This window comes from Varanus komodoensis, unplaced genomic scaffold (genome assembly GCF_004798865.1).
Source record: "Varanus komodoensis strain SLA01 unplaced genomic scaffold, ASM479886v1 scaffold1, whole genome shotgun sequence".
Classification (NCBI taxonomy): Eukaryota; Metazoa; Chordata; class Lepidosauria; order Squamata; family Varanidae; genus Varanus; species Varanus komodoensis.
In genome coordinates this window covers 15,810,128-15,819,582 of record NW_025335268.1, presented here as the reverse complement: position 1 = coordinate 15,819,582, position 9,455 = coordinate 15,810,128, and the positions used below count along the sequence as shown (strand labels likewise).

Below are 9,455 nucleotides of genomic sequence, written 5' to 3'. Positions count from 1 at the left end.
TTTCACAACTCCAAATAGCACATAATGAGTAATGTTAGTTATTTTTAGCAGGCTTATCATTCTGGACTTAGTTGCTTAAGTTGTTAAAATTTCGTTTAAAATCTTTAGGAAAAGTTCATGATGTTTTTTACTTTATTTATAAGTTATGTTATATTTTACTATATTTTATCAACTCTTGAACATCAGCCAGAAAGATTCAGCTATTGGGGCTATAGAATAAAATTAATAATGATGATGTCTACTTAGAAGTAAGCTCCAGTGCATTCAATGGGACTTACTTTCAGGTAAGTGAGAAGAGGATTGCAGCCTTCCAGTCCATGGAGACTGAAAGTCAAAATCAGTTGTAGTTTCAAGCTTGCACATGATTTGCATTTAATAATATTCAGCCACATAAAGTAATATTTTAACTGATATATTTCAAGTGGTATGTAATTAGGTGAACTCTGTGCTATGATGAGGATACAGATGGCTCTATTGATCTCTTCCTGCTGGTCTATAAAGACAGAATTTAAGGAAGGGAGGACTATAATATTTATGTTTGAACTGTGAGTGCACATGTTTTTTTTCAATCTTTCCTGCTGGTGCGAAAAGCAGCCTGTGCAAACAGAATGCAGGTGGTGGCTGGAGAGGTCATGTTTCCATTACATGGAAAAAGTGTGCAGTACTATATTTAATGTAGGCAACAATCACATGTACTCTTATTAGGAGATAATTGCATTGTAATTATCAGTCCTCCCCCTCTCTTCCTCTTTTGTGTCTGTCTTTCTGTTTTGGGGAGATGGGTTGGGGTGTGGATGGAGTATTACAACTAAGGCTGCAAATATAAATTCACTTGCCAGGGAATATTCCATACAGCATATTTTATTTATTTCATTTCTATACCACTTGATAGCTGAAGGACTCTTAACAGTTTGCAGCAGTTCCTACAAACAACACAAAATGCAGCAAAAAACAACCATGTACTTTCCACACTGCAACATTTTAAAAGGGTTAAAAGTGGATGAACAATTTAGCAACAGGACTGAGTAGATGTATAAACAATCTAACATGAGTGCCCAAATCCAGCCATTACATCAACTTGAAGTATTTTTAAATGCCTTAGCAGAGGATATCCCTCTGTGGGGAGACCATTCCCCAGTCAGGGGGATGCCACTGAGAAGGCCCTCCCCCATGTGGCTGCCCTCTGTGACTCCCTTGGAAGTGGCACTTAGAAGAGGGTCAGTCATCGTGTCCAGGTAGATTGCAGGTGGGAGAGGCATTTTATCAAGTATTGCCATCCAAAGCTGTCCAAGTCTTTATATGTTAAGACCAGCACCTTAAGTCAGGCTCAGAAGCCTATAGGAGACCAATACCAGTTGGCCAGAACTGGTGTTACATGTTCAGACTTTTTGGTCCCACCTATTATTCTGGCTTCTATTTTTTGCACAAGCTGTAGCTTCTGCACAGTTTATAAGAGTGGTCTCATGTAACATCCATCACAGTAATCTAATTTAGAGATTATCAGAACATAGGTTACTGAAATGAGGCTATCCCTGCCCTGGTAGGTTCATAGCTGGGCGAACAGCTAAAGTTGGTAGAAGGTTCTTGGTGTCACTGAGGCTTCATGAGCCTCAATTGACAATAGATAGCTCAAGAACACCCCCAAGCTACAACCCTGCTCCTTCAAGAGGAGTGCAACCCCATCCAAGAGAAGGTAAACACCCTCCATCTGGTCAGGGCACCCGCTACCAGCAGCTCAGTTTTGTCTGGATTGGACTTCAGCTTATTAACTCTTATGCAGTCCACTGCTGCAGCCAGGCATCAGTTTACCACATCCACAGCCTCATCTGATGGAGAAGAGGAGGAGATAAAAAAGAGGAGAGTTGCATGTTATCAGAGTATTGATGGCAACACACTTTAAAACTCCAAATGACCTCTCTCAGCAATTTAATGTAGATATTAAATAACATGAGGATAAAACCCACACCTTAAGAGTGCCATATTGGAGAATCAATGGGGCCAAGTAATATTCTCAAGCACTGCCTTCTGAAGTAGACTATCCAAGTAGAAGAACCATTAAAAAGCAGTACCCCCCACTCTCAGCCACCCCCAAAGAACACTGTGGTCCATGGTGCTGAATGCCAGAGGAGGTCTCCTATCTCTTTCCAGGAATAGTCATCACAGAGGGCAATCAAAGTTGTTCCTGTGCCAAAAGCCAGCCTGAACCCTGGCTGAAATGGAGTCAAATACTCAGTCTCATCCAAGAGTGGTTCAGAGCTGGTTGGCCAGCATCCACTCAAGGACCTGGACCAGAAAAAGCACATTTGCCACTGGCCTAAGGTTGCTGGAATCTTCTGGTTTCACAGAGGCTAAGCTCAGGATGGTGTCACTGCCACCTCTTTCAGGCTGCAGGGGACCAGTCCTTTCCACAAGCAGACATTCCTCACCTCCCTGGCGCAGCCTGGTTTCCTTCCCTGCTTTTATGCACCAGGAGAGGAAAAGATCCAGGACAGAAGTGATGGCATGCATGTGTCAACATCCTTGAGCTGTACCAACTAAAACTCATGTACGCAAAGTTAATACATATAGAATTTGCCGCCCCGAGGCTTCGGCGAATGGGGCAGCATAGAAATTTTCTAAATAAATAAATATAGAATTTGCCAAAGATGCTTTAAACTGCAGAAGTGAGGTCACCCACCAAGTGAAGGGTGGGGGAATGGGGCCTGGTTAGACTACAATCATGCACTTTCAATCTCATCATTCACAATGGAATATTAAAAGTACAGGCTGCTGGGATCCACCAGCAAGGTTGCTGTTGGTTGCTGTAGCATCCTTTAACCCTCTTTTTTGATATAGTCTGGAAGCAATCACCTAGGCATGTAGACGGTTACATTTTTTAATTTGTAACCATTAAAATCAATTTATTTGCTTGGCAATAATAAATACATTAAAATATTACCACATTTCTCAGCCAAAGAGGGTCCTGGAGCTGCTTGGAATTGAACAATAAAAGACAGAGGTCCCTGTCTTTTGGGTTGCACTCTTAAATTAAATGAAAAAGAAAATGGAATAGGGAGGAATGAGGAAAAAGCCATAGGTGCAATCCTTGGGTTTGCAAGGAAGAATGCTGCGTCACAAACTAGGCCTGGGTTGTTCCACTGCCTTCAGGTCCACCTCTGGTGACCTACTGCTGCAAGGTGGAAATTCCCATTTCTAAAAAGCATGAGAAGGCAGCATGCTACATGGAGCACCACATCCTGTTTGCTTGCTGAAAGCAGGAAGTGAAAGGTCATGAGAGAGAGTTTGCTCTTTATTTTTGAACACATCTGGACACAAAGATTTCTCTAGGTTCTTGGTCCAGGATGATCAATTGCCTGCTCCAGACCCTGGTTTAGATGGGATTTTGTCCTCTGTGCAGTCTGACCTAAGGCAGGGGTGGACAACTTGTGGCCCTCCAGTATGTTTCCTTGCTTGCTTTTTGGTGTCACAGTGCTTCACTCACTGCCCATGTTGGCTAGGACCAGTGAGAGGTTCACTCAAAACACGTGGCTGGCTGCATGCTTCCCACCCTTGTCTTAAATGCTACCCTCCTCCCTTTCATTTGAGGGCATGGTGCTACCTTGAAATACACAGTGGTCCGTCCAGGCTTTTCTTGACTACTCCAACAACCACTGCAGTCCAAGAACTCAGCCTTGAACCTTTGGCCATTCTCCTCTTGACATTCTATACCTGGATATAGGAAGGACTGAGCCAGGCATTTTGTGCATGCAAGACATGTGCTCTGCTACTGAGCTATGGATCTTTCTCCGGCAGGGAGAAAGAACAGCAAGACTCATGTTTCCTTGCTTATATATTAATAGGCAAGGGACAAAGCAGGCATGTGTGGATCTCGCGGGGTCTTGCCCCATCGTAATTCCCCTTGGCACTAATTTCGCAAGAGAAGAAATGAGACGATTTGACTGAAGGCAATGCAGCCTGTCCTGGAAGGGACAGTCCTACAGCTTCTTACTTTTACTCCGGAATTAATGCTATTGACACAAGGAGTTGTCTTTTGATAGCAAAGTGTACTTCTTCACCTAGTTCAAAAAGAGGTGTGCCTGCCGTTTTGGAGTCCACATGTCCTGCAGAGCGGCCCTCGCACATCTACTCCAAAGTCCTGCCCGAGCAGCGCCATGCCGAAGTCCTTTTCCGTCTCACCCCTGCGCTGCAGGCTGGCGGCTTATTCTGCACTGACGAGAAGGCCGGTCCACGAATTCAGCCGGCCTGCGCAAACACCTGCTGCGTTTCTGTCTGCTGTGGGGGAGCTGTCAAACGCACAACAAGTCCTGCCCAGGGTGGGCAGAAAAGGCACTCCGCTCAGGGACGCCCCTATCTAAACTGAGGCACGTGTCCCGGAGTTGGGACTTGCTGCTCCAAAAGGTTCATCCCGGGAAGCTAACAGAGGCGAACGCCCTCGGGAGTCGCTGCAGCTGCTGGCAGTTCCCCCAGGGCGGCTTCTGGGAGCACTAGGACCTGGTGAGCGCTCAAGCAGGAGGACGGAGAGGAGAGCCTCGTCGAGAGTCTGCAGCGACAGCGTGGTTGGCACAAGCGGGCGCGGCGGCGGCGCCTCAGCACAGCCGTCCAGCTGCCGTCTGCGTATCGGCAAGGCGCGCCTCCCCGTTTCGCCGGCCCCTTTGCCTTTGGCGGCGCTCCCTTCGGAAGAAGCCTGCAGACAGGTTGTAAACAGAGGGGGCGGGGAAGGCGCCGATGCCTCCGCTCCCCGGCGGAGTCGGTTCTGCCCTGCGCCTGGCTGGGGCGGCCAGGGGCGCAGTTCCCTCTAGCGGCGGGCTGGCCGAGCGCGGATTTCATTGGTCCGAAGTCGCCGCTTGAGGGGCGGAGCCTGGCGCCGGAGCGTTTGCCCTCTTGGCACGTGCCGGGATCCGGACAGTCCGCCGGCGCAGATCGGGCCTGACCGGTCGAGTGGGTGCTTGAAGGGCAGCTCGCTGCTCGGAGAGAGCAGGCGAGGCGCTTCTCCCAGCCTGCTGACTCGCGGGGATTTTCCTGCTCTTCAGCATCCCCTTCCTCAGAGATTTGCTCGGGAAGAAGTTGCGGCGGGCGGGATAGGAGCGATGGTTTGGAACCCGGTTAGTTGTCAAAATGCAAGATCCCTGGAATGAGGACAGTAATTTATGCCATAATTATTGCGGAGCACGGGGACGTGGCCTTGTTTGTGAGATTAGTCAGTGACTAGAATTTAAAAGTGTCAAGTTGCCAGAGCATTGGGCCCTTCCTTATGGGAGGGACTAAGGAATTCTTACTGGGTTTGTCCTGAAGCCCCACAAATAACTTATAGGTGGCGTTGCTAAGGAATTTAATAAGGGCATTAGAGAAAACTGATTCAAGTGGATCCAGATTTTGCTGAATCTGACCTGCAGATTTTGCAGCAGACCAGCTGTTATTTTTTTGTCACAGACTTGCAAACCACTTTTTCACTATTTAATAGAGTTATGTACCACTCTCCATATCCAAAAATGTTTATGATTTACTTGAAAATTAAAAACATTTAAATACAGCATGCTATGCATTACAATACAATTGTAATTACAATTGTAATTGTATTGTAATTATTAATTAGACTCTCCAATTCCTGTACTTGGGACTCGCACACCCATGGAGTGCCTGTCCTGCCAGGATTCAGTCTCAGTTTGTGGTCTCTCATCTGTCTCATTGCTGCATCCAGGCACATGGCCCAACCTCACCTGAGTCAGATGTTTACAGAGAAATAGTGCCTCTTATTCCCAAATTCTGACGGCCCTCACTGGCTTGATAGAAATGTTAAATTGCATGGGGGAATAATACTTTTGTGGGGGACTTACACTAAGGCACATTTGCATTAAAGTGTATTTACCCAAATACATCAGATTTATGGGGGAAATCCAGTTCTGTCAATGAGCAGACAATGGAACAAGAGACACCTGATCAATTGCAAAACACAGATGGAATGGATTCCACAAAATCCCACAAAAAAAGGTTGATACCAGCTGATGTAATAGCATACAGTAGATTGTCCTGATGCTGTGGAAATTCTTGTTTGTTCTTTGAGCTGCTAGGAAGGGAATGTACACTTAATGCTTTTGGATCTCTCGTGTTAGCATGTTGCTGTACAGGAGGAGGCTCTGGTCTTTTCTTACCACTAAGATAAGAAAAAATTCCTTACCTTATTGGTGAATGCTGGTGGGATGGTGTAGTGGAACCAGGTGATGTGGTGGTCAGAGTGCTGGAGTGCAACTTGGGGAATCTGACTTCTAGTCCCCGCTTGGCCATGATGCTCAGTGGGTGACTTTGGGCCTGTCACTGATGTGTAACCTGACCTACTTCACAGGGCTGCTGTGTTGATAAAATGAAGAGTAGGACCATATAAGGTACTCTGGGTTTCTTGGAAGAGGACAAGAAATGGGATACAGATATAATGATAATAACCATAGGCCCTAACATAAGGCTTGGTTTGATTTTCCCTGTGAATTGTTGTAAAATCAGATGGATGCAGTGGCTTGATTCTAATCCATGGCGTAGCTAGACCTGTCAAATAGCAAATGTGAAGAATGTGCTGTTAGGTGCAGCACACCTGTGGCAGGGAGTCAGAGACCTTGCTTGGATTCTGGTACTAATACATTCTTGATGAGGCATCCTTCCTGCTGCCTCTGGCGCTGGCTAAGCAGTGTTTCTTTGCACCTAATCTCTAACCCAGGCTCTCCCAGTCTGGTGCCCTTTAGATGTGTTGGCTGACAACTAGCATTTCTGATTGTTGGCCAGACCTACTGAGGCTGATGGGATCTGAAGTCCCAAACATCTGGTAGGTACCTAGTTGGAGGAACTTGATCTAGACTGTGGTTTAGCTGCACATGTTTTCCAGTGTATCTTTTCCCTAGATCTAAACAAGAAAGGTGGGTCATGTAGGTGAGCAAAGGGCAGAGTTCACTGGTGATTTGTCTTTGGGGTTTCCTGTCTGGAACTGACTCTGTGTATAGTTATGCGTGTTCTCAAGGTCGCATGCAAATCTGTAAAGCACACAGCAGTGTGGCTGCATGCTGGCAGGCTCTCCAATATTATGCTAATCCTCGTTTGCTTTCATCCTTTCTGGAAGAGACAGAAAAGCCCTTGTTGTGCTGGAAAAATGTCTGTATTCCAAGGTCAGTGATAGATACATGTCTAACTCAGAGGTGGGACTGTGCCACCTTTGGTCAGTCAAAAAGTGTGAGAGGCAATCATCAATGGGATGGCTTTGTTGCAACCAAGGGATTATGTGTGTCTTTTGAACAGTCCCATGGGAGCAGAAAGGGACACAATTGCGGCTTCTCTTATCCTGCTGTTCTGCTGGCCTCATCCTCTTTTAAAGTGTTTTAAACCAGTAGGTCAGCCCCTTTCATATTTCATTTGGCCCAGTGTGCAGTAAATAGGCAGATGTGAGTTGTCGGCACAGTTGCGGGAGCTGCAGTTGCCAATTTGCTGCATGACCTTGGGAAGCCCCTTGATATGCCCTCTGCCTAATTCTTCTTCTTCGTGCAGTGAGACTGCTTCCTTCCTACTGCAGCAAGCTGAGAGGCTGTGTGAAGATGCTGGAGGATGCTTGTTGCTAGCGAGGCGCATTATTCTTCAGCTGCCATCTGTTGGGGGACCCGTGCTGAAGAGCTCGCAGCATGATTGGTGCCAATTGTGCACGAAATGAGCCTGGGTGGCAGGAGCCCTGGTGATGACTTTTCTGTGAAAGCACTTGGGAATTTGCCTGTGAGCCTTGCATGTGAATGGCCAGAATGTTCATTTGCAGGACAAAAGCCTCGTGCTGCTTTCTCTTCCTCGGCCTTCCCCAACCTGGTGCTCTCTAGATGCAGGACTGCAACTTCCATAATCTCGATCTACAGTGAGAATTTAGTCCAATGCATTTGAAGGGCACCAGTTGGAGGGAGGTAAAATAAATTACCTCTGAGTTTCTTTCATGTTCTTTCAGCATCAGCCCTGAAAATCTACCCATTGAATAACGGTTAGGTGGAAAGACAGATGTAATTAGCATGCAGTATTGTGTACTCAGTACTTGGAGCAAGATGGGAGGAAATAGCTAGTTGTGCTGGGTTTAGGTTGTCGTTGTTCTGACTGATATTGATATTGAGTGTTTATAGCCAAGAGTCTTGCAACATCAACAAAAATTATTACAGCATAAGCTTTTGTAGATTAAAGTCCACAAAAGAGCTTTTCTCTCCCTAGAGATGAAGCATCTGCTATTTCACCCCAATTCCTAGGAACTAGGATTGATGAAAGGGCCAAGAAGGCCAGCAGGTTCAATACTCTGCTCAGTGCAGGACTCCAGATTGAACCATCTCTCTCAGATGGCTGTCCAGCTGCATTGTCAATGCCTTTCGTGTGAGAAACCCCACAGCCTCTGAAAGTCATTGGTTCCATTGTCGTGCTACTCTAACAATCAGGAATGTTCAGCCAGAACAGGAAGTTCAGCTTGCTGCAATTGGAGCCCATTACTCTTCATCCTGCATGCTAAAACGACTGGGAAGAGATCCTGGCCTTCTTTGTGTGACAACCTTTCAATCAGAGTGCTATCGTATCTCCCCTCAGTCTTCCCCTCTCAAGACTAAGCATGTCCAATTCTGTATCTTCCTCTCAGGGCTTTGTTTCCAATCCCCTACTTGAGCTCCTCTGAACGCTTTCCAGCTTGTCTCCATCTTTCTTAAAACTGGTGCACAGAACTGGATGCAGTGTTCCAGGTGAGGTCTGACCAGTGCTGAGCAGAAAGGAACTAGAAATTCATACCCCTCTCTACGTGTGTCTCCTGTATGGGACAACTGCAGCCTCTGTAAAACAGACTCTCGCAGGACTGCTTCAGCAAGCGATTGCTTGGGCTGCCATCCTTGCCTTGTTGATTGCTGTGCTGGACACTACCAGCCATCTGGGAAAAAGTTCAGTTTATTCAGTGCCTAAAGTATACTTTCCCAACCTGGACCCACCAGATGTGTGAGACTAGAACTCCCATCACTCCAGGAGCAGGGCATGCTAGTAGGGGTAGGCCAGGGGTCGGCAACCTGCGGCTCTGGAGCCGCACGTAGCTCTTCAATGCCTCTGCTGCGGCTCTGTCGCTCGCGTCACAGCCGCCGCCGATCCACAGCCACCGCCGGCCGATCCGCAGCCACTGCCGGCCGGTCTGCAGCCCGTGCTGGCACAGTGCTTGGATAAATCGAAGAAAAGAAAAGTTTCTGAAGAAAACCGAACGTTTAATATACTTGGATAGATTCATTTGCTTTTACTGCTGACGAACTTATGGGGTTTCCTATGGGGTTTAATGCATGGAGCCCTTTAGCACTGACTTTGACTCTTCAGGAAGCTGTTCTCCTATTCAAAATATATGAAAGGAGTCCTACTAGTTTATAATGTAAGATTAAAAATAACAGTTTTAGTGACTGAACAAGAGCTGCAGCTAAATCATAATGAAGATA

At 46.6% G+C, this 9,455-nt stretch overlaps 1 protein-coding gene across 2 annotated transcripts in view; it reads left to right on the top strand.

Annotated features, from left to right (window-relative positions):
• Window positions 1-4,589: 4,589 nt before the first annotated feature.
• Window positions 4,590-9,455, top strand: part of SLC29A1 (solute carrier family 29 member 1 (Augustine blood group)) — an 81,579-nt gene continuing 76,713 nt past the window's right edge. Inside the window, exon 1 of one of the 2 annotated variants that reach the window (XM_044445586.1) lies at window positions 4,590-4,694. The gene's annotated coding sequence lies outside the window, so the exon portion shown is untranslated. Of the gene's footprint in view, window positions 4,695-4,902; window positions 5,103-9,455 lie in introns of those variants that run through there. The other variant, XM_044445254.1, reaches the window with a different exon arrangement.